At 39.8% G+C, this 25,118-nt stretch overlaps 1 long non-coding RNA gene across 2 annotated transcripts; it reads left to right on the top strand.

Moving 5' to 3' along the window:
• The first annotated feature begins 974 nt into the window (after positions 1-974).
• LOC135461684 (uncharacterized) lies at positions 975-25,118 on the top strand. Of its 2 annotated transcripts, none has more exons than XR_010443381.1 (3): positions 975-1,342; positions 3,983-4,066; positions 25,043-25,118. It is a non-coding gene; the product is annotated as an uncharacterized LOC135461684 (long non-coding RNA). The 2 variants fall into 2 exon arrangements; XR_010443380.1 differs by lacking the exon at positions 25,043-25,118 and adding an exon at positions 4,790-5,005.

Below are 25,118 nucleotides of genomic sequence, written 5' to 3'. Positions count from 1 at the left end.
TAGACGTTACCAAACCTAGTCCGTGTGCATACAGGAACATTGCTTTAGAATTTAAGTAGGGCACTCTTTACAAAAGTATATATGACGTACAACACTACATACAGAACGCTAACATGAAGCGAGTTCTAAATTAAGGATACTAAATGTAGCAATATGTTAAATGTATGTATTCACTTAGGCATCTCCATCCTGTTCAGTCCTAAGACTAAGACTAGACACAAAACTCGTGTTATAAAAGACTTTGTAAATAGCTAAAGGAAATAAAATACAAGCTTACGCGACTGAAGAGTCAAGGAAACCAAAAAACAAAACAAAAAAAAAAACAAAAACAAACAAACAAACAAAACAAAAAAAACAGAGAGCTGGCTTTGTTGAGTAGTATATTTAAGTACTTGTTTAATTGTGGTTCTGAAGAAAACTCCACTGATGACCCTAACGTGTATGGGAGAAAGCTCAGATGTCAACACCGCCCTTTATGAGTGCGCGTGACAAACCTGTTACACCATGCTGTGTTATAATATGTATTTTGTGGGAGTTTTACGCCGCGTTTAACAATATTTCACTTAAACGGCGGCTGCCAGCATCATATGGTGAGAGTATGTATTAATACACTAGCAGTTAATGTACAAATTGCCGTGTGATGTAATAACACCAATATCTGTGCTATAGAATTTATTTTTTGACTGGTCTTTTATGCCGTACTCAAAATTATTTCACTCATACATTATAGGACTACCACCTCCTCCCCCAACTCAACCGATTTGGAAAACATACACGTGAAGGTGATTGGACGGGTGCCGTGCAACTGTTTGACTAATGACCTAGATTAAAGTGCTTCCATCTGACCCACACCGGCTATACAGAGTGTTCTGTTCTTCCTGCATGATTTATTCCTTTCTTTTTTATGTGTGTAGAATCACACATTTTTACACTATCATGTTTATATACAATTCTTGTTTATATTTTTCAGCCATTATCTCCGAGACCTGTCACGGATCATCAGTTTTCAGTCAAACACACAACAAATTAGAGTGTGACGAGGGGACTCAGATCTGTATATTAGAGGTCAAGTTTTACCAATGGGATCCGACTGACAAAATTTGTCCTTTTCAAATATCAGGCCGAGTGCTTGACCGATGTTGCCGACGTAATACAAGCCGATGTAGCTGGGTTAGAAATACAAACGATGACCGCCATGAGTTACAGGAAAACTGTACTGGTGTAAGTGAGTGTGATCTCCATTCCCTTAGTCCGGAACTAGTAGCTGACACGTGTGTACGTCCCGGTGGCATATCCACAGTCAGCAGCGTGAGATCGATCACATACACATGCATTTCTTCCGGTAAGTATTTTCAGCAATCCCTTAAATTCTTTTGACGCTAAATAAATAACAGTTTCGCCGAGTTATTATGAATAGATACGAATAGATAATTTTTAGCTGCAATACAAAGGCCTACAGCATGGAGAGTTAAACTATAGAGCAGCGACGACATTTTGATAGTTGACAAATGATCACATGTAACAGATGGAATTTAGCCTCTTGTCAGCAACTTTGTTCCAAATATTCACGTGAAAGCTTTAAAAAAAGTAGTAATTTACACACCTCCTGTGGTACCATTCAAAAAAGAATTAGGTTTAAAAGTGCAATGATGTTAATTTCAATTTTATATGTGACGGGTCTTCACAGTTTTAGTTTGTTGGGTTATTTTCCCAACTGCTCTTGCTGGTTTAGAGTCAAATTTCGGGCAGAATAGATCTCAGTGCTGAGACTGGCGGCTCGGGTAGTGCACAACTGTTCTGCTGAGGGGGGCTGTTCTTGCATCACCAGGAAACTTTGATGATGAGTGAGCGATAGGAACATATTTCCACGGGGCATGGAGATATCTCCACTGGTTACTGTGCTGTATTGTTTTATCTGAGTTGTTGTCCCTGTCTCTTTATCGACGCAGGGTGAACGAAATAAACATCCGACACTCCCATCTAATTCATTCGACGTTGCTGATTCCGGAAATAATATCCGGGGAATACGAACTTTCCGGTCGTTAAACATACCATATATCAATTTATTTACCCATAGAAACAACAAACCATCTTATCTCAAACCCACTACAGACAGTTTTTGTTCTGTTTTCGCTCTCGTTTGAAGGAAATGGATTCTCCTAGAGCATTCCAAGATATATCTCCTGTATGTGTCATCGGCAAATGACCTTCTTAATGGCGAATGTCATTAACTTTGGCCTATGACTGAAGTGTTTATACAAAAATACTTTTGACTATTTTTACTTTTGAAGTTCAGTAGAACGATTTAAATACGTATTTTGCCATTGTAATCTATGCGTCGAAACAGACATTCGTATACCAGCCGTCAACTCATAGGAGCGTTTGGGGTCAATAATCGCATGGCCAATTTCCAAAACGACGTTTAACACAAATTACCAAAGATCTAAGAAATTATATAAAGTACGGAGATAGGACGGAATCATACAAAGAGAAGCAGTCGTTTTCAATGATGTAGGAAAGACGCAAGGTATGTTCTAGGGGGCTGAGTGAAATCAGTATTCAAATCGTGTACCATGCAAGAATATCAGTTGTCGATAACAAAATAAGTATCTCAGTTTCGCTTTGATTGCTACTGTTCATATATCCAACGTAGCGATCTAATTCAACACCATGAATATACAATCTCTAGCTTCGGGTTAATATTTCAGGATAGAAAATTAATTAAAAGTGATTCTGGACGCTCTCTGTATATTTACGTACAAGAGATTAGTACTCATTGTAAAACTTAAGAAACTTGGAGTGAAGGCGTTTAATGGAATAACCGTGACACACTAGTTTTTGCAGTTATAACTTGTGAAGTTGATTGAAATCCTCACACAACACTCAAGATCTTACAAATGCTTCCAGGCGAGATATGTACACGCCACACACAGGACCTTTTGGTATATTGTAGTCCAAGTAAGGATTATTTACAATATCAAAATTGAAATCCCTCTTGTCGTAAAGTCTGCAAGAGGGGAAACCCTTCTGGTCTTTGTAGAAATATAGCTCCAAATAAGATGTACCATCTGGAGAATCTGTGTCTGGAGAGTCTAAAACCTTTTCATCTCTCCCTTTTCGGGTTATCAAATATCACGTTTGTCGTAATATAAGAACTGTGGGCTACTCAGATGTACAGTACTGCTCGATCATACAGTCAAGATAGGTGTACCATTCGCATATGATGGGCGTAGGATCCGCGTATGATGGCTGTAGGATCCGACCATGATCTGCGTAGGGTTTTACGACATGCACTAAAGTGTACACATATACATTTATACATAATGCCGCGTTGCTCGACACCAACCTTGCTTGTTCTTCCGAAATGAAAAAGGGTATTCACAAACGGTCTAGCTCCCAGCGTGGTTACTAATTCGCACATAATCAAGACAATGAGTCATTTTAAGAGCTAAATATAGTGTATAGATATAACAGAACTTATAAATGGTGGTTTAGGCACCGCGGATGCCTAATTTATAATATTATTACAGCTTTTGGTGTGAACTTACATTATCTCCGGTTGTCCGGGAATGCGTTAACGACTTTACATTTCCACTGACACTAATAAACTTCGTTGAAAAACGGGAAAGCAAAAGTCGGAACTCATGCATTGCACTAGCTCACATTTGTACTGTTTTGAATGAGAGAGGAAGAGAGTTAAGTGAATGATAGATTATTCATTTATAGTTTTCTTGTCACCACGCCTGCCTTACCAGGTAAGCAAACTAAGATACATCGTGTCAAGTTTATAGTCAGCGTGTAGGCAAAGGCTAAAGTGCCATAAACCGTCAAAACAAGACTACATGTACCGGCCAATCAAGATCCGCGTAAGATGCGATCAGGATGGTGCCAACATCCGCGCATGGGCCGCCATTCATATTTTTTTTAATGTTTTTTTTTACATTTAATTTTTGTATAAATTACCGACCGTTATTGTTGTCAGGGACTTGCCCCCAACTTGTAACAACAACAGCATCAGCAGGTTCGCCAGGAGGATCAACAGAATCGCCTTCAATAAAGACATCCAGTAAGTTAGATTTCTGCTTCTGGTCTTAAAAGTTCGATTTTGTCATTTATGTGGAGAACTAAAACTTTAGTTTGTTTGGGGTAAGCCTATTGTATGGCCCTTATTATAGTTGAACGAAAAAGAAACAAGGTGACATTACTGACGTTTAAACTGAGTTTTTTCAGCACTGGCAGATGCAGTTATACAATAACTCCTACACACTGCTCAGCTGCACCTATAGGGGTCTGCAAAAAGTACTCGAAAGGCTATGATAAATAGGGTATATATACCAATTCTCCAAGGTCCATTGACCATTTGTTCTCGTACTCAGTATATGTTTCCACTGTTTTCCTCACAAACTACATGCACAGTTTGGATCAACAGTAATTAAGTTCCCTTTTAAAATATTACGTGCACAGCAGTTTGATACAAATCATATTGTGTAATGAAACAAATTTCATTACGAAAGGTAATGAAAACATCATAAATGACTTCTAAATAGATGTCAATAATAAAACAGATCGGATTTCAACGGTGTCTGTTTCTAATAAGCATTACACACAGGTGTATCAGCCAATCAATGCAAATTTACTGCAAGACCTCCCCTGTCTCACTCAAAGATTGGGGTAAAATTCATCGATAAAACGTATAATTTTCTAAACTGAACACATTAAATATATTTCAGCCTTACATAAGTAGTATGCCCCGTTCAAGTGCAGTGGCAACTACTTTTTTGTTTTTCAGCAACGACATACCAACCCACCGTGACGTCATACGAGACCACGCTGCCAAATAATAGCCTCTCTTTGGAAAATACAACTCGTGATATCCCTCATTTAAAAGAGGAACTAAATGGTACGCTAAAAAGACCCAGTTAAATAGGGGCAGTGTCGTCGTACCATGCAGATCGCAAAATGTTTAATACTAGATCCTCCTGTTGGTAATAAAACAATTACCAACAGCGGCTAAAGCAAGGCTCATTCCAGGACATGGAATTTGCCTATTCTGCCGCTATCAGGAATCAGGTACCTGGCCAAAGGTAGGTGGTTTATCCCGGGCCCTCCGGTTTCTTCTACCAGTAAAACGGGCAGGCATTCTATAACAAAACATTTCTGAGTATGACATTTTACAACAATCAAACAAATAAACCGAGACTCATGTATTTATTTATTTATTTCATTATTTCCTGACGTAATACTCAAGACTTTTTCACTATTATGATTGTTTTAAGTCAGTTTTATGGGTGGAGAAAACTGGAGAGCCCCTCATAAACCATTAACCTTTGGCGAGTTACTAACAAACTTGCCCAAATGTGATGAACGCCATACGTTGATGGAAGACAAGTGAGCTTCAACGAATGTTAGACTGCATATACGACCACACGAGCTTAGTCGACGACTGATTGTCACTAAGGCCTCAAAAGCGGTGAGAGCGAGAACATGTACAAATGACCTGTTAATTAGCTTAACTTTGAATAATCTTTTGAACTCTGTTCAAGGTCGATATTGAATCCGCGCATCGTCTGCCTTGGACAATATCACCTTGCCACTGAAAAACTTAGCACCTAAGAGTTTGTAGGCTTTTAAATGCCAAAGTCATCCATGGATTTCGTTTGTTTGTTTTTGTCAGGTCCGCAGAGAAGCCTCGCATTCTTCAAACAGAAAACCGTGATGATGACGTCACGGAGGCACAGATTGTCAGCCGACCCAGCGCTGGTTACGACATTAACTTACGATACTCGCTGTACCAGCTTGAGAGAGACGACAATGGCACACCCTGGAATAGTGCTGCAGAGACGAATGTCAGCGACTTGTACTCCAAGGTAAACAAAACCGGAAGAGCGGCCAACTCTTCAGGAGACGCCGCATTCTCGGTTGGATCCGCCGCAAGAACAAATCACCATGGCGACTATGACCGAGTACAAGGGGAAACTGCACATTTTAAAGTGCATGGAGATTACGATCACGTGGTCAGACACTCTTACGGTGAGAGCAGTTCAGATGACGTCATTGGCGGTGTCAGGGGAAATGCTGTCGTCGACATGACGTATAATCAGTTGCATCGAGGCAGGGCAGTTCCTGCCAGGACTGAGACCGAGGCTAATCCTTATGATGTTCTGAACAGGGCTAACACACGGGCAAAACAAGATCTGGACGCTTGACTGACAGCGAGAGTGGTGACTTGTGAACGTAAGGGATTGTGACAGTGGCAGTATAAGTAGTTCAAAATCTGTTCCATGAAAAGAAAAGTGTCTGTTTGACGTTTGTAGTTGGACCACGTACATCAAGGACTGAAAACACGTTCCTTACTGCATTCAATTGACTTTTGGAATATTACCTATTCAATTCGTTCTGTCCTATCACGTTTGCTTTTGAGGACTCGCCCTATACACATTCGCCGGCCTGCAATTAAGTGGTTTATCAATCAAGACGATTTTCCAAAGAGTCCAACTGAAATTCTATGATTGGAAATTAAGACTTTTAGAAACCAAGCCCCCATCCTTTTAACTTCTTGGAAATTGTTTTGTCCTTTGTGTATACTACATTATTTCACTGCTTTTGAATAATTTTATACGTCTACAAAGCCCATAAATAAATCCAAGTATCTCTAGGTCTGCAAGCATGGATCTCAACTCTACACAGTTGACTCACCTGTTGCATTGTTGGTTAACTCATGATGTAATTTTTGATACTATGCAATATTTAGTCACTGTATGAAAACATACGACTATATACTATCCTTCTCAAATTGTATGTGCATCATTTTGTTTATATGTATATATCCTGTCTCACAGTTGTAATTTTATGAATTCTGTGTTCTATTATCAAAATGTGCATGACGTTTTACATGCCTGGTTATTTCTCCTATATCTCTGGAACTTAAGCAAGACGAGTAAAAAATGAGGCGGATTTTAAAACAAATAGGCTCATTTAATGTCAAAACAAAACCATAACGAATGTCTTCACATCCATTGGGAAACACGCAGGTAGTATAAAAACTACCAACTCCATGCGGCAAGGTTTTGGGTCGTACTTCTGGTAATTTGCATGTAAAGGCTTATCTTACATTTCACATGGACCACGTTTCCTATTGTAATACACTTGATGACTAAACATAAGCTTACAAATTTTAAGTGGACTGAAAACAGGAGATGCTTAGAAGTTTGAGTCAGATCCCAGCATTTCCACCACAAGACTGCTGTTATTCATGTTCACATATTCTTATTTTAGAAGTCTCCGTGGCCTAGTGATTAGCGTGTTGGTGGAACATAATTACCCGGTAGCCTCTCACCTGTGGTCGCGGTGAGATTAAGTCCAGCTCATGCTTCCTCTCCGATCCTATACGGAAAGGTCCACCAGCAACCTGTAGAAAGTCATCGGTTTCCCCCTGGCAGTGCCACGTTTTCATTTCCCCCACCTTGATGCTGGCAACAGCCCCAATTTTTAGTAACGGGGAAATCACCAATCAAATAAATAAATAAATATACTTAGACTTAAGCTGAGTGTCAAAACTTTCTTGTACGCTTGTCAGTCGAAGCGTCGTTTCAGACATTCACAAACCAATCTTCACCCGAATAACGAACGTTCCAGGTATGTATTCCAAGATCACGTGTGTGATTGTCGAAACATTGTTCAATACAAACCACCGAAGCCCTATCCCCCTAACAGCCGAATGGTTTGTCCTGCACATGTCATATTATGAACGTTAATCCCTATACTGGGCTCACTGGTCTGGAGTTATGCCTATAGCTTAGTAATGCCTTAGATTATGGCACAGCCATGGCTGAAACAAAGGAGAAAAATAAAGTATCTGAATTGATAACCTGCGTTTATCTTTAAAATGCACCTCCTTAAAAATATCCAGATTTTACATTTTTAAACGGAGTAAAACTGTGGAATTCAGACACAGGCACAGTAAAGCCTTTGTTTGGTAGAAGCACGTGGGGATTTTAAACCCTGATGACATTGTTTAAAGCATGGAGATGGGCGTGTACAGTGTTACATGCTCAAAGGAGGCACTCAGCCATTTTGTGCACACTAGGATGCTGAGTGTCCAAGTTTTGGAAAGCAAAAATCTGGTGATCGACTGCTGTATATCCGCCTTTGACACCTCCTGAAGTCAACGTGTCGAAGAGTAGACGTTTACAGAGTTTGTCTGAAGGCCCTCAGCACATATAAGTACATGTACGTAACTTCTCAGCAGTCGTTCAAAGAAGTGTATATCTTTTAAGGGGAGTAACTCGTGTATTTAATTGTCACAACGAACGGAAATACGCGTCTATTTTCTTTCAATTTTGCCGAGCAGAATCCAAAATAATTATGCCTGCAGCTCTTGTATACCCTAAGGGAAATGTTTCAACACTTTCAAAATTGGATTAATCAAGGAGATAATAATTATGGATATTTTAAAATTTATATTTTTCCAAATTTCTAAAATTTTTCATTGAATTAAATTTTAAAAAATGCAAATAGTAATAAATTTTTGTCGACACATTAAACAAGATACTCTTCAAATCTCTCTTCCCAACGGACATATTTCTGCTGGGCTATTTTGCACCATCTTGCTTACATTTGTTAAAATAAAAATTCTCTAAAAAACAAAAATATGGCCCTGGTTATGTTGGCAAACGCCAATGTGAACAAACCTTTGTTGATCAGGTTTATCTTATGTTGTGACTACAAGTTTATTTGGCAAGTTTTAGAGACTATTTTGTAAAATGGTGTAGAAGCCGGCCTTGAGGTGCTGGGGCAGGTACTTGTCGAACCTTGTTTCCCCCGCCCATTAACCTCAACGTGGACGTATCAGTTTGGCGTAAATAGAATATATGTGAAAAAATAAACTACAAACAGCAGGATTCAAGGAACTGATCCTTGGAAGACTCTCTCTTTAGGCGATCCAGTTTTAGACAAGGTAGATCCATCGACAACTGTCTGCTCACAACATTCTAAAAAATATAATCAGCCCATGGTGAATATCTTTACTTGTGCTGCAAAGGAGCCTCTCACCAATGCGGTAGCTGTCAGCCCAAGTCACGCTCATGCTGGCTTCCACTCCGGCCGTACGTGGGAAGGTCCGTCAGCATCTTGCGGATGATCGTGGGTTTCCTCTGGGTTCTGCCCTGTTTCATCCACGATAATGCTGGCCGCCGTTGTATAAGTGAAATATTCTTGAATACGGCTTAAAACACCAATAAAATAAAAAAAAAATAAATAAATATAATTAATATGAGATTGGTTGTGACAGACATCCAATATTGGTACTATTTGTTATTAGAATAAAACGGAAAGAGAATTGGCAAAACTGTATGGGAAAATGCATTAATTCGTGCTGTATTGTTGAATTCTAATGTATACATCCTATGTTTATTTTGACCACATTGACACTTTTAAGCACACTTATATCTTGTCCCATTGTTTTATAGTATTATATTCACAACTGCGTGCATTTCTTCTAGAATTACAACATACCTATATTCTGATAACAAAAAATCGTTTGTAATGGTTAACACTCAGTGTGACGTAAATAGGCTATGAATAGCCTGCTGTCCCTATAGTACACTTTACTATGAAATGTAATCTTTGAGTTCATTCTCTTATGTGAGAGTTGCTAGAGTCACATTCAAGTATGAGGCCTGTTTCTGGTCGGCAACACTTCGCGTAAATTGTACCAGCGCTTAATGAGGCAAGCACAAGTATACTGGACGATCAGATGTTTGTGTACTGCATGGGGAGGTCTAGTGTCTTGCCTGTTATCTTTGGCAAAGTGATTTACTGAGGCAGCACTATGCAAGACGACATACTGCTGGTAGTGATTTAGTGAGTGCTTGGGGTTTAACGTCGTACTAAACAATTTTTCACTCATATGACGACGAGGGAATCCTTAGGATGTATGTAATGTGCCCCCTTGTCGCAGGACGGATCTCCACCCCTCTTTTATCAAGTGCGGCCTCACTGAGACGACTTACCGAAGGCAAGTAAGCCGCAACGCCCCAGCCATTATACTGATACGGGTCAACCAGTCGATGCGCTATCCCCTTCATGCTGAACGCCAAACGAGGAAATTACAACTTCCTCTTTTAAAGCTGCTGGTGGTATTGATGTGCAGAAGACGTTCACATTGGCACCGTCGGCATTCAAACAAAGCGCTGATTGGCTGCTGTAATAGCCTAGGAATCCGCTGTTTTAGTCCAACGCTTTAACATACAGCCAGACAGATATGGGTCACGTGACACAGTCTAACAAATAACGACGGGAATAGAACAGCAAAAAAATAAATTGTGACAGCTGGAAACGATAGCTAAAAACGATAGCGTTGTGTAGCTCAACCTATTAACGATGCACTCAGTAAACGTGTCATTTGCATACTCCTGGCTTCCTTGCAGAAAGCTGTGGAGCTTGTCTCCAACACGTACGCGCATTCAAACTTTTAAGGCTGTAATCCAACGTTAATAATTATGATGAAGAAACGGACTGATGTATATAATTGCCCTTGTACAGTGGTAAAACTCAGTAACGCATTTGGCTGTAGGGGTGTTGATCTGCCACGGTCTCTCGTTCCCCGAGAACCTTGTACAGGGGATTCTGGTCGGAGAATGGCGTACAATACCCATCATCCTCTTCACCAATGTTAAAAGACCTGAGTTCGGTCCCGTGATCCATTCCTGTAAACTGAGAATCTGGCTGACGAGTCGGCCTGAAAATCGGCGTCAGATAACTACCGCCAGTATTATAAGTCAACATTTCCGTTCTGTCTTCCAGGCCCTCCGGGCTGATCTTGTCGAGTCTGGAATAGTGGATTCGAGAGGCCAGAATTGCCATTTGGCAAAACGCTAGGGGGCGTCTTTCGGAAAACTTCGTCGTGACATTTGCGGTTGGTCTGATGAGTTTAAAAAAGAGCAAATAAAACAATGACTGAGTTGTACAGCTCTCCAAAAGGCGATGAATTTTTAAAATCTAGCATATATATTGTTACTTTCATCTGTTTAAGTTGATAAGATATAAACATATTTTTCTCTATTGTTTAATTAAATAAGTTATTCAACTTAAATAAGGTACTTCAACACCTACTGAAATTTCCATACCTTTCTATTTTGTGTCTATAAACTGAGCCTTACAGCTATATTAATGCAAAAGGGCTGAAACCATGTTTTCATGAAATCATGAAAATGGCCGATCGAAAGTGGAGAGATAAACTTGGCCATGGGATAGTTAGCCACGCCCACATGAATAAACGCGGGGCACTTTTACCAAGTCTGACACAGGATGCACCACTGTATCTTGCATAGTTAGTCTGAAAGAGCTACCAAATAACATTTTTTCCTTATGTTTGTCTATATGCAACATTTGCGATAAACACGACGTTATTCAACTTGTTTATCATTAATACAGGGTAAACAGTGTTATTACATAGGAGGAATTTTTAGTGGTGTATGGGCTTGGGTGATGTATCCAGCTCTGTGGTGATTGTGAAACGGGTCGTTAGAGTTATCCCCCTTGGTCCAGCTGTCTCTCCCTGCCGTGAGGTCTTTCCTTTCACAGCCTGGCTGATGTACAGAGCTAGTTCATTAATCAACGTCCTGATTTTAACTCCCTTCCATCCCACCCCAGTGATAAAACGGGCACTAAGGTTATTATTGTTCCGTTTTTCTTATATTCAGTGTCATTGTATTTACAACACATATAAGTAAATTATTAGGGAAAGCATTCTTGTATAGCTTTGGCCCGTTATTAGCGTTAAGCGGATTTCCGATTGTCTACACTTCTTCTCAGGCACAAATTTGCCACAGTTTTATTATTACTTTCATCAGATTGGTGACCTTGGGAAGTAAATTACCGTATATGCTTTGTATTTTGAATTCTTTCTTAGCAAAGTACCGTCGCTGTGTGCATATTTGTTTCATATATCAACTTAGCTGGCACTCGTCACAGTTTTTGAGGAGTGGCGTGGTTCTTGCAGGCGAGCTGTGTTCAATGCATGCAGTCTTCGTGGAAGACAGGGTATATATGTATAAAATTTTGCATCGACTTGTCACGGTACCTGGTTAATATTATGCAGGATTCAATAAGTGTACTGTATTTTCATATCTTACAAGAGAAATTATATTTTCCATTTGTTCCATATTTGGTGGGGTATCATGTATATGTACTACACTTTTTTCGAAATACCTGACGGCGACGGTGACAATTAGTGACCACTGGTTGTACAATTTTGTACGGATGGATTAGACGTGCTGTAAATAAGCAAAATAAGTAATTTCCTCTTTTCTTATATTTGTCTGGCTGGTGTAGCTGCGGTCTTATCTCATACAATTTCTCAACTAACGTGAGAAGGCGCGGTGGTTTCCCTATAGTTCTACAAGAGTTTCACCTTCTGTAAACACGCATGACCCAATAATACGTTTTAGCACGTCTAAACCATAATATACAAGTAAATTCTTTTCAAAAACGTTCTAATAAGTATTGTTCATAAGTGTGCTTTCTGTGATCTGATTTTTTTTCATCCGGAATCCAGTACCTATGTCACGTTTAACTATCGAAACAACCTCCAGACTAACATTGTTTTGTTTCGTAATTTGTACGTTTCCTGCTTAACTAGAACTGTGCAATCGGGAAAGTTGCCTCCCTTTCTTATTCTCTGCCTGAACATGTTTCTCTCTTTTATTCGGTGTCAAAGATGTTTTATTCTTCTAATAAACTCTTGCAAAATGGTTTGGTTATATATCAAATGTTTTTTCCGCCCTGTGATGTTTTCATAGGTTGACTACCCTTAACAGTGCACAGTACGCTGTGAAATAGGGCATTCTTAAGAAGCAATTCAAGTTCCGTCACGCCATGCTGGAAACTATCGGGAACCATACACAACTAAAATTATTCGAGTCAAAGATCTTTGATTGCTGTTTAATTCGTGCTTTGCCCAGAAAGATTATGGGACAAACCAGTAGCATAGTACCGAAATGGTCCGGGAAACGTATCCCACTGGCAACAGAATTCTTGGGAATGCCATTAAAATGTGTACCGCCAATCACAGATATTTCACAGAATAAAGACTTGGGATTTTTGTGCTTGCCGTTAACATGTTGGTGTTAAAAGAAGGTTGGGATGGAGAAAAAAAATGTGTACTGGACTACATTTTAAATTTTTTTGTGTAGATGTCAGATACTGTCCTTCTTCCAAAATGATTATCATTATTGCCAGTTATTTAACGTCACGGTTTTGTTAAACTGGACGAGACAAAATCCAGTCAGGCTTAGCAACAGTGTTGAACGTGTCAGCCAAAGAAGTGAATCTTTAACTGCGGGACTACTATGATTCCTTATTGTAGCACAAGAGGTTCTAGTTTGCAGCCAGTGTAGGCTACCTACAGACCTCTGGTGCCAGATCGGGGCATCGCTAGGCCTGTGTTGTTGTGGTAATGATCACCTTGATGAGATTTTTTTCCAGTCGACCTTCAACTTATACATGTTCTTGTATATTATTTGACTGATATAGGACACTAATTGATAAAAACCTCATTTGCTGTAAAAGGAGAACAAGCGCAAAATAAAAAAGCAGACCGTCTATGTCAATGAAAAAGATGTCTTTACGTTTGGAACAGTTTCAACTTTAAGCTTATAGCTCACGCGAAGTGACTCTTTCAGGAAACTAATTATTTGGGAAAAGAAGATGGCCATATAGGGGCCTTATCACTCAACATCGCCAACTCAACGAAGGGTATATCGTTCATTCTAGTTTGATGTTGGAGAATTATTTTACACAAAACAAGGGCCAGTTATCATAGGGAATAATGTCTAAGAGCTTGATTCCCCAGAAAAATTGCAAACTGTGTTGTCTTGTAAGGGCAATTGTAAAATCCATACTCAGGTTTTAATGACCTGCCAAGGTCAACGTCACGTCCCAATAACTATGAAAGTGTAACTGGCGACTTACGTAGCACACAAAGGCGTGGCCGAGTGGTTAAGATGTGTGACCATCGTTGTAAAAACACATGCACCAGGTGTGTGTTCAATCCCGACCTTGGACGAGGAATTTGGGGATTCCCCTGACCCAAGATTTGTTTGTAGCCTTAATTAATGACAAAAACAAGGCGCCCGTGGACGCTTGCGCAGTATACCTTTGTTGAAGACATGCATGTGTGTATGTGGAAATACCGGTGGTTTACTGAACCCTGGCACTCAGGTTTCCTCCACCCATAAATCTCGCCGATAATTACGTTCCACAATAACCATGTAAATTAATAGATAAATCAGATGTAACATCAGGGGATAAGAGATGGAATGCGGGAAAACTAAGGGATACCTAACACTAAGTGATGGATCGATGGAGCAATGAATCGATTGGTACGATAATGGTTTTAGCCGGCTTCCATACAGGCATTATAAACTTCTGTGGAAGAATGGATTTTACAATGACAGTTGTCGAGCAGGTAAATTTGCATTTTTAAATGCAAGTTAATAAACGTGAACGCTTTACAGTGATGCGCGCATGCACTTGTGATTCACTTAAAAGAACTCCCCACTCACCAAATATACTCTTGTACTAATATACCGTACATGTTTGTGTTATCACACAGTAAATAACCTGCCAGAATGAGGTACATTCATCCCGCACATTGACGAATGGATTATTGATCACAGGCTCATCTAGCATATAATGTGACAGCTGTTATATGTTCTTTAGGTCACATATATTACGCCTCTGACGCACGTGTGACAAAAATATGAAAAGAAATACATCGTACCGTAATTTTACCGTAATTAGTTACATTACGTCATAATATGAAATGTTAGATTTTCAAAGGGGCATCAAAACAGCCTTTGTGTAATTATAATAATAAAGAAAGTATTTAAAAATATTCACACTTATTTATCTTTTTTTCGAATGTTTAGTATAGGCTATATGAAATATATTAACGTATGGAGTTGACTGCATTACGGTTGTCGAGTGGTATAAACTTCTTCGAAGCCGAAGTCCCGGAGATCAAATCATACCTGATTACCATTTGTAACTACTGAGCCTAGCTTCGGGTCACACCGAGGAGATATCGCTAGATTTGTATTGTTTTTATTTGGCTGTCACGCAAGTTTCATGCACTGTGTGCATACCTTTACTTTACGCGTGAAAAAGTCCATCAGTAACTTGCCACAACTCAGTGGTTTATTCTGAGAACTCCCGCTTTCTATAACCTTAAATATAAAAGATATCATATAGGCTAACTTAAAAATATCTTTTTGTGTTTGGATTTGAAAAACTTCCCGTTTCCGTGATGCATCTTCATAAAATTTAAATCCGCCTTTTTGTATGATAATCCATGGAGCTAGAGATTATTTATTTATTTGTTTATGCGGAAACAAAACTGGTGACAAAGTCCTTCTGTAGGGGAATTGATAACGACAATCACACAACGGTGTATAAATACAAAACTTGCCCTTCCACCAGTAATAACCAACGCCCACTCCTTCGTAACGGGATCAAGAAAACAAGATTATGGTCTAGTCATCATGTTATAGGATGTCGGCTCTAAAGGCAACATAGTTATCTCACAAAATCCTTGCTGTGTACTCAGAAATGCTTACGTCATATACTTCTTAAAGTCTAACCGGATTTTCTTTCTCAGTGTCCATATACAGCCCCATTAGGGTACCTCGTAACATAAGCGTATAAATAGATGTGCTGATAATTTATAGTCAACTGGCCTTGTTTATGTAGTCTTCATATACAGGACATAGGCAGTATAAGGTACGTGCAGCAATTCCCTTCCCATATGTACATGGTTAACCCTATAAACCTATGTACACTGTATGCTTGTTACATATAGGTCAGAGGTAATAGGGGCATTTTAATAAATGTCTGGCCGTAGTACAAAGATATTTGGCTATATTTATTTATTCATTTGGTTGGTGTTTTATACCGTTCTCGAGAATATTTTCTACGACAACGGCCCAGCATTTATTTGGCAATTGTACAGTTATTCATAGCTGTATTTTAGAGTAAGACGAATCGATCCCTTTAGTTGATTTGAGTAACATGAATTCACGTTACGCACATGTCAGTTTTATACAAGAACATGTAACTTTGTATACAACATCCCAGGACACTGCGCTATGTACATTATTATACCAAACAGCCACATAAACGACTACACCACATAGCTTAAAAACAAGAGCAGTAACGACAGCGTGATAGATAACAAATAGTCGGTCATACCCGGTGAGATCCGGCTTCATGTCACAGTCAGAGTTTTAGTCTAACTGTAAATAGACTAATGTAGATAAAAGTGATATAACTGAGTGTTCTAGATTTACCTGCAGTGTGATCGCGTAGTTCACCGATATTTTGTAGCCGTATTAGATCATACCTATGAAACAATTTGTGAAGTCATAATGTATTAGCCCACACATAGGAACAAGCAAGTTTGTGGTTTGCATAAAGGAGGACAGGAGTACATATCGTGCTGTCTTCATACCATGGCGTGTGGTCTGATCACCTCAAAGGCTTATATACTGGGTGAAAAATTACCGGATGAAAATGGAAAATCTACGAATCCTCATGCCTACATTGATCTGTAACTGATTCTTTACATCTTTGACATAAGGCCTTATAAGATGTCCTTCAGTTGAAAGAGCAGGTGTAGCAGGTCGAGAAGTTTCCTAGTCACAAGTCAACGACCCGCATACCTGGCTATCTTCCTGGTAGCTATCAGATCTGATCTGTGTGAATGTTCCGCCGATGATGAAGGTAAGTGTTTTAACACGTGTGTGTGCCTGCATACAACAAGTACTACATTCGTAAAAGGTGGCCAAAAGCCTGTAGTTTGTTTTCTTCAGTGTAGATATTATAAGTTATCTGCGCGATGAGAAAGGTACATGGGGATTTAGACAATGGGTGTGAATTTTAACCACTTGTAGGTATGGCTTGTAGCTCTGACAAGTTTATGTCCACATTTTAACCCACCTGATCAGCCCCTAGCAACAGAGAATCAAGGATGATGTGGGGACAAAGATATATATCCACTAGATTACCACGTTATTGTATATTACGGAATAGTTTGGTCATTAAGATGAAGCCCACATATGTTTAAATGCCAGTCTATATTCTCAGTCTTTTGATAGTATAAGTGAGCGCACAGCTGTTTTAGCACAACCATATATACCAATCGAATAGGCATTGTCTCCGAAAGTACATGGATATACAACTGCGTAACCTACGCTGATCGCAGATGTGGAGTTCGACTGTTATGAAATACGCTTGGTTTTGCATTTGTTGTTGGAAAGCTCGACAACATCACGGAACCGCTCTTTTCCGGTGGCTTCAAAAGAAATAGTGTCTCTGATTTGGTGTCTCTGAGATGATAATCGTGCCTTAAATTTACTTCTTTCACCCCTTGTATAACTAAATGTATTTGACATCTGTCCCCAGGGACTTATAAAGTTCCATTTGGCTGCAAATAAGTTTCGTTTGGCATTTGCCCATCAACCAATACCTAAACTCCCGTCTTTTCCATGTCGACATAGTGATTCCACGTCAAGGCAAGACGCTCTAAAATGGCTCAAGTACTTGGAAATGCGGGTTCTTCTCTAATATCTCTGCTTAGTAAAAGAGAATTTAGAGTTTTATTCTAACTGCTCATGTCAATGCGTAAAGATTGGCAACTTTGTCACCCCTTAGTGCCATGGCTAAACATCAGTGTTTTTGTTATTAAATGGCTTCTCCATACCCGAATGAAATTATTTAAGATAAACTTTGAAGACGAGAGCGAAAACACATAAATCCACGTACACCTTGCCAGATGTTTGGCTAACATTCGTTTACCAGTCTCTACGACTTCGGGTTAGAGTGTTTCGCGAGGTTGTACAGGGAATAAGAAGATTTGTTCTTGTCACAGCCGCTCCAGGGGGTCACTTTCATGTTTGACTTCCTGCGCAAATTTGCTTCAAACCAGAAACCACGATGTTCAAACGACACTACGAAATTTAAAGAAGATTCAGTCGAGATGAGAACCTCAACATCTCATTCTGATCAAATCCGAACGAGACTCCAACGATATTCAATGGAATATCTCTTTTCACTTGATCTCCTGATCTTTTCACTTTTCCACCAAACCTCGACCAATCCTCGACCATATCTCGCAGAACACATCGACTCTCCACTTAGTCTTGTCAGAATATCGCATTTCGTCTTCAGGTCGTCCAAATGTTGCATCTCCTCAAAATAAATGATTTGATTGTCCAAGCTTAAATTTGAGCTCGAGTTAGAAATTGGGACATTATACATGTACATTCTAGCTGGCAAGATAAACCCAAATTTTACAGCGTAATTTGATGAATAAAACGAGATGTACAGGAATGCTGTGCCCTGAAATAAGATCACGAATTCATCTCAGGGGACACGAAATCACTACAAAACCTCGTTTGAATCCCGCGCTACATGTACATTATAGCTGGCAACATGGACACAAAGTAATGACGGGATTCTATCGATGCTACGGCGCAATTTGATGAATAATGCGAGATGTACAGGAATACCGTGCTCTGAAATAAGATCACGAATTCATCTCAGGGGACACGAAATCACTACAGAATCTCCTTCGAATGTCGCGCTGACCTCCAAATTTAGCCAGAATGTCTTACTTTTTCAGATTAGAAAACAGGTTAATGGAAAGTTTAAAATGATGTTAAGTTGGAGTTGTAATGTACATTTCGAGATCTAGATGACATTCAGTGTCGATCTGGTTCCAGAAGGAGTCATTCCTCTAAATGTCGCGCTTTCAACAATGTTTTCATGTTTTTTTATAGCACTAATTGTTAAAGGCGCTTGAATTACGAAGCTTTGAGCAGGGAATGATTAGATTTGCCTGCTCTCACAATTTCTGGGGTTTGGTGACAAAGTCAGAAGTGGTGTTTGAGCCGTTTGCATATAGTGTAACCTTCGCTGAAAGCACATGGTGTATGTGAGCGTACGTCACACGTCCGTCACTAACTTGCACTTCGTAATAAAACAGTTGCGGAGGAAGAAAACGAGACTGATAGTTGGAGCATGGAATTTACTGATTTCCGCCGCTCTCACTGTACTTTGGGTCTTAGTGGCACCAAACTTCCTTGAAGAACAATTGTCGTCAACCAGTATGATGAGCACATCTGTGGGTAACATGTTGGATAGTACGCCAGTAACTTGCCAAAGGTCGGTGGTTTACACCGGACGCTGTAGTTTCCTCATTGCATAAAACTGACCACCATCATATAAAAGGAAAATTCTTCCGTGTGCATGAGGCTATTAACAACAAAAGAAACAAACTAACACACAAAAAGGGTTTTTATTTCGCACAGAGAACATACCCTTCTTAAGGTGAACATAAAGTCAGTCACTAAAGCTCAATTAGTTGATAAAGAAGAATTCCAGAAATGTTCTATTGCTTGGTGAGAGCGATGTTCGTGGACACAAGCGTCGTGTTTTAGCCGTCCTGCTCGTCCTCGTCCTACACGGGTGTAAGTATTCGACCTAGCTGGCTATACCGATTTTCAGGGAATTTACTGAACATAGCAGGACCTTCTGATTTGGGAAGATATTTTCGTAAGAAATATGACTTTGTGTAGGAAAGATAATGCAAAGTCAAAATATTTTTCCCCAAGCAGTGACTCTCCCGAGGCGGTTTTCTTGCCCGATTATCCTTACAAGTTACTGTAATATCCTGCCCAACATGTACATATTGTGACGTCCTCGTTTAGCTGCTCATATATATGTGGTCTAAAATGCATCGGTTTAACAATCAACCCAACCAAAAAAATCGACAATAGAGAGCTAATGTGTTTTTTGACGTGACAGCCATTTATCGCGTGACGCTTTCAGCGCTAGAGATTGGCACAGTCCATAAGGGAACCTGCAACATGGCTGCTCAGAATGAATTGTCCATCAGTGTCATATTTCCAATGCTGAACTTCATTTTTTCGACTTTCAAAACTTCGTAGAACTTTTTACATATTTTTCTGGGATAACTGTCCTATATCTTGTTTTCTATGTATATACAGTGGCTGACTTTATGTTCACTTTTAAGTCATGATTAAGCCGACAACCAATCCACTATATGAAATTTGGTCGAAACTCAATTAGATTTGGCGGAAAAATGAAGGAGTAAACGGGGTTTGGGAGAGGACACAAAATTCAGTTGACAATGCCAGATTCAGACTACGATATTCCGGACTAAATGTGGCTTGGATGTCTATAGAAAGCTTTCAGAATATCGCGTTGTCCTCCTGGGCTGCATGACTCTTGACTAAATTTCGTAAGGTCGCTTAAATGTCGAACTTCCTGGTTTGGAGAAAGTGTGTATAGGAAAGACAGCCTGGCCGCATCCGGCTTCCATACATATGCGAGTTTGTGTACATGAAAGACGTGGGTGTTCGAGCATTTAGCCACATTGACAAGCTGGACTCTTTATTAAGCTCTGCTTCCCGAAAAGCAGTAGTAACAGATCAGTGAGGGGGACGGGATTTGTCACAGGGACCACGTTCTGTAAGCACACAGAGTCGCCCGTGATATACTAGAGGGTGGAGGCACATTTAGCTGAGTTTTCTTCTGTTGTCTTACGAGGCACCTGTGATTATACTTCTGACGAAAATGGGGGTGATGACAAACCCTTCTTGATGTACAACTCTTTCTGTTTGTTTGGATTACGCAGGTGTTCAGCCAGTCGTCCTGATTACTAGCTAATACGTATACATTCGCTGTTTACGTTCATTCCAACGACTTGTATCTTTCCTCGGGGTGAACAGATGTAAAAACTTCAAGATGTGCCTTATTAGAGTGCAACCATCCATGTACATGCCAGTCTTCCTGACGATTCTGACGGCTGGACTGCAAGTATGTTCCGGAGATGGTGAAGGTAAGTGTCTTAGAAGGTGCGTGTCACAATATACATACATGTGTATATATTATTTCTTATATGACGGCCTTCCGGGGGTTTAAGGCTAGATATTTGGCTGATGTCGATAATATTTTTCCGAGGCGAAGTCGATGAAAATATTAACGGACGAAGTTTGTTCAAAGTTGTCTCCCTTTTTGTTTACATTTTACATCTGCTCGTTTCGCCTTGATTCTGGGGATACATCCGAGCCTGACGCCTTGATTGCAGGGGTATATGAAAACTAATCTACCCTTTCATATTCGGTCTTTAATGTTTGGCATTTCAACCAATCAAATCAATAGAATTTTCTCTGAATGGTGATAAATATGTACAGTATTTTACGCTGATCATATATGGACCGGCCAAGTCGTAGTTAAGTGCATCTGTACTGTGTAGACGTTACCAAACATATTCCGTGTGCATGCAGGTACATTGTTTTAGAATTTAAGTAGGGCACTCTTTGCAAACGTATATATGACGTGCAACACTAAATACAGAACGCTAACATGAAGTGAATTCTAAAGAAGGATACTAAATGTAGCAATATTTCACATGCAGGGGCCTATGTATTCCCCTGGGCATCTCTTTCCTGTTCAATTTTAAGACTAAGACTAAAACTAGTGACAAAACTCATGTCATAAAAGACTTTGTAAATAGCTAAACGAAATGAAATACAAGCTTATGCGACTGAAGACACGCGCCAAGAAAACAAAAAAACAAACAAACAAACAAACAACAACAACAACCAAAAAAAACAGAGAGCTTCGTTAAGTAGTATATTTAAGTAGTTGTTTAATTGTGGTTCAGAAAAACATTCCACTGATGACCATAACGTGTATGGGACAGGGCTCAGACGTAAACACCGCCCTTCATCAGTGCGCATGACGAACCTGTTACACCATGCTGTGTAAGGATATGTATTTATGGGTGTTTTACGCTGCACTTAACAATGTTTCGCTTAAACGACGGCTGCCAGCATTATATGGTCAGGGTATGAATAATACACCAGCAATTAATGTACATATTTATTTATTTATTTATTTGGTGTTTTACGCCGTACTCAAGAATATTTCATTTATACGACGGCGGCCAGCATTATGGTGGGTGGAAACCGGGCACAGCCCGGGGGAAACCCACGACCATCCGCAGGTTGCTGGCTGACCTTCCCACTTACGGCCTGAGAGGAAGCCAGCATGAGCTGGACTTGAACTCACAGCGACCGCATTGGTGAGAGGCTCCTGGGTCATTACGCTGCGCTAGCGCGCTAACCGGCTGAGCCACGGAGGCCCCCTGGTACATATTGCCGTGTGGTGTAATAACACCAATATCTGTGCTATAGAATTTATTTTTTTGACTGGTGTTTTATGCCGTACTAAAAATATTTCACTCATATATTATTGGACTCCCCCACAACAGCCCATGCCACCTCACCCTCCTCCCCTAACTCACCCGATTTGGAACACATACACATGGAGTTGTTTCCACTCGTGCGATACAACTGTTTGACTAATGAGATAGATTAAGGTGCTTCTATTTGACCCACACAGGCTATACAGGCTGTTCTGTTCTTCCTGCATGATTTGTTCCTTTCTTTTTTGTGTGTGTAGAATCACACATTTTTACACTATCATGTTTATATACAATTCTTGTTTATATTTTTCAGTCATTATCTCCGAGGCCTGTCACGGACCATCAGTTTTCAGTCAAACACACAACAAATTAGAGTGTGACGAGGGGACTCACATCTGTATATTAGAGGCCAAGTTTTACCAATGGGATCCGACTGACAAATTTTGTCCTCGTCTTATATCAGCCTCTGTGCCTGACCGATGTTGCCGTGGTAACACAAGCCGATGTAGCTGGGTTAGAAATACAAACGATCACCGCCATGAGTTGCAGGAAAATTGTGCTGGCCAAAGCCAGTGTGATTTGAATTCCTCTAGTTCTGAACTAATAGGTGACCCGTGTGAACATCTTTTTAACATATCTCGCTGGAGCAGCGGGAGATCGATCACATACATATGCACTTCTTCCGGTAAGTATTTTCAGCAAGCAATTAAATTCTGTTGACACTAAATAATTAACAGTTTCGCTGAGTTATTTTGAATACATACGAAGAGATAACTTTCAGCTGCAATACAAAGGAGAGTTAAACTATGGAGTAGGGACGACATTGTGATAGTTGACAAATGATCACATATAATCAATGAAATTCAATCTCTTGTCAGCAACATTGCTCCAAATATTCATGTAAATGCTTTAAAAATAGTACTTTACAAACCTCCTATGGTACCATTCAGAGAAAAATTAGGTTTAAAAGTGCAGTGATGTTAGTTTCAATTTTATATGTGACGGGTCTTCACGGTTTTAGTTTGTTGGGTTATTTTTCGTGTTCCACTCTTGCTGGTTTCGAGTCAAATTTCGGACCGGGCAGATCTCAATGCTGAGATTGGCGGCTCGGGTAGTGCACAGCTGCTCTGGTGAGCGGGGCTGTTTTTGCATCGCCAGGGAACTCTGATAATCAGTGAGCGATAGGAACATATTTCCACGGGGCATGTACTGCGCTGTATTGTTTTATCTGAGTGGTTGTCCAAGAATACTTTATTGACGTAGCGTGCACAAAATAAACTTCTGACACTCCCAACTAATTAATTCGGCGTTGTTGATTCCGTAAATAATATCCGGGGAATACGAACTTTCCGGTCGTTAAATATACCATATATCAATTTATTTACCCATAGAAACAACAAAACATCTTATCTCAAAACCATTACAGGCACGTTTTTTTCTGTTTTCGCTCTCGTTTGAAGGAAATGGTGTCTCCCAGAGCATTCCAAGTTATTTCTCGTGTATGTCATCGGCAAATGACGTTTTTAATGGCGAGTGCCCCTTAGGTAAATTTTGGCCCTATGACTAAAATGTTTAAACAGAAATACTTTTGACTATTTTTACTTTTGAAGTTCAGTAGAACTATTTGAAAACGTGTTTTACCATTGTAATCTATGCGTTGAAACATACATTCGTATACCAGCCGTCAACTCATAGGGGTGTTCCGGGTCAGTAGTCGCATGGCTAGTTCCCAAGAAATTATATAAAGTACAAAAATAGGACGAAATCATACAAAGAGAAGCAGTCAACAGTTTTCAATAAAGTAGGAAAGACGCAAGGTATGTTCTAGGCGACTGAGTGAAATCAGTATTCAAATCGTGTACCATGCAAGAATATCAGTTGTCTATAACAAGATATGTATCTCAGTTGCGCCCTGATTGCAACGCGGTGATTTAATTCAGCACGATGAGTATTCATTCTCTAGCCTCCGGTTAAGCGGAATTAGACACAATCATTTTTTTACAGGTTTGAAAGAGAGTGAGTGAAGCGAATGAAAGATCATTCACTGATAGTTTTCTCGTCACCACGCCTGTCTTAACAGGTAAGCAAACTGAAGATACATCGTGTCAAGTTTATAGCTAGCGTGTAGGAAAGGCTAAAGTGCCATAAACGATCTAAACGAGACTACATGTACCGGCCAATCAAGATCCGCGTTAGATGCGATCAGGATGGTGCCAACATCCGCCCATTCATATTTCTTTTTACTTCTTTTTTTTAAATTTAATTTTTGTATAAATTATTGACTGTTATTGTTCTCAGGGACTTGCCCTCCTCTTGCAGCAACAACAATCTCAGCAGGTTCAACAGGAGGATCAGAAGAATCGTCTTCAATAAAAACATCCAGTAAGTTAGATTTCTGCTACTGGTCTTAAAATTTCTGGTCTTTAATTGTATGACCCTTATTATAGTTGAACGAAAAAGAAACAAATCGACTTTACGTATTTTTAAAACTGAGTTTCCTGCAGCAATGACAGATGATCTTGTGCAGTTATACAATAATTCCTACATATTGCTCAGCTGCACCTATAGGACATTGTAAAACTTACTCGTAGAGCTATTATAAATAGGGTATATATACCAGTGCTGCAAGGTCCGTTAACCATTGTTTCTTGTAATCAGTATACTGAGTATACTCAGCATTTACCCATTAAAATATCACGTGCACAGCAGTGCCCCGTTTAGGTGCAGTGGCAACTTTCTTTTGTTTTTCAGCAACGACATACCAACCCACCGTGACGTCATACGAGACCACGCTGCCAAATAACAGCCTCTCTTTGGAAAATACAAC

This window comes from Liolophura sinensis, chromosome 1, assembly GCF_032854445.1.
Source record: "Liolophura sinensis isolate JHLJ2023 chromosome 1, CUHK_Ljap_v2, whole genome shotgun sequence".
Taxonomy (NCBI): domain Eukaryota; kingdom Metazoa; phylum Mollusca; class Polyplacophora; order Chitonida; family Chitonidae; genus Liolophura; species Liolophura sinensis.
This window is presented reverse-complemented; position numbering and strand designations above follow the sequence as displayed.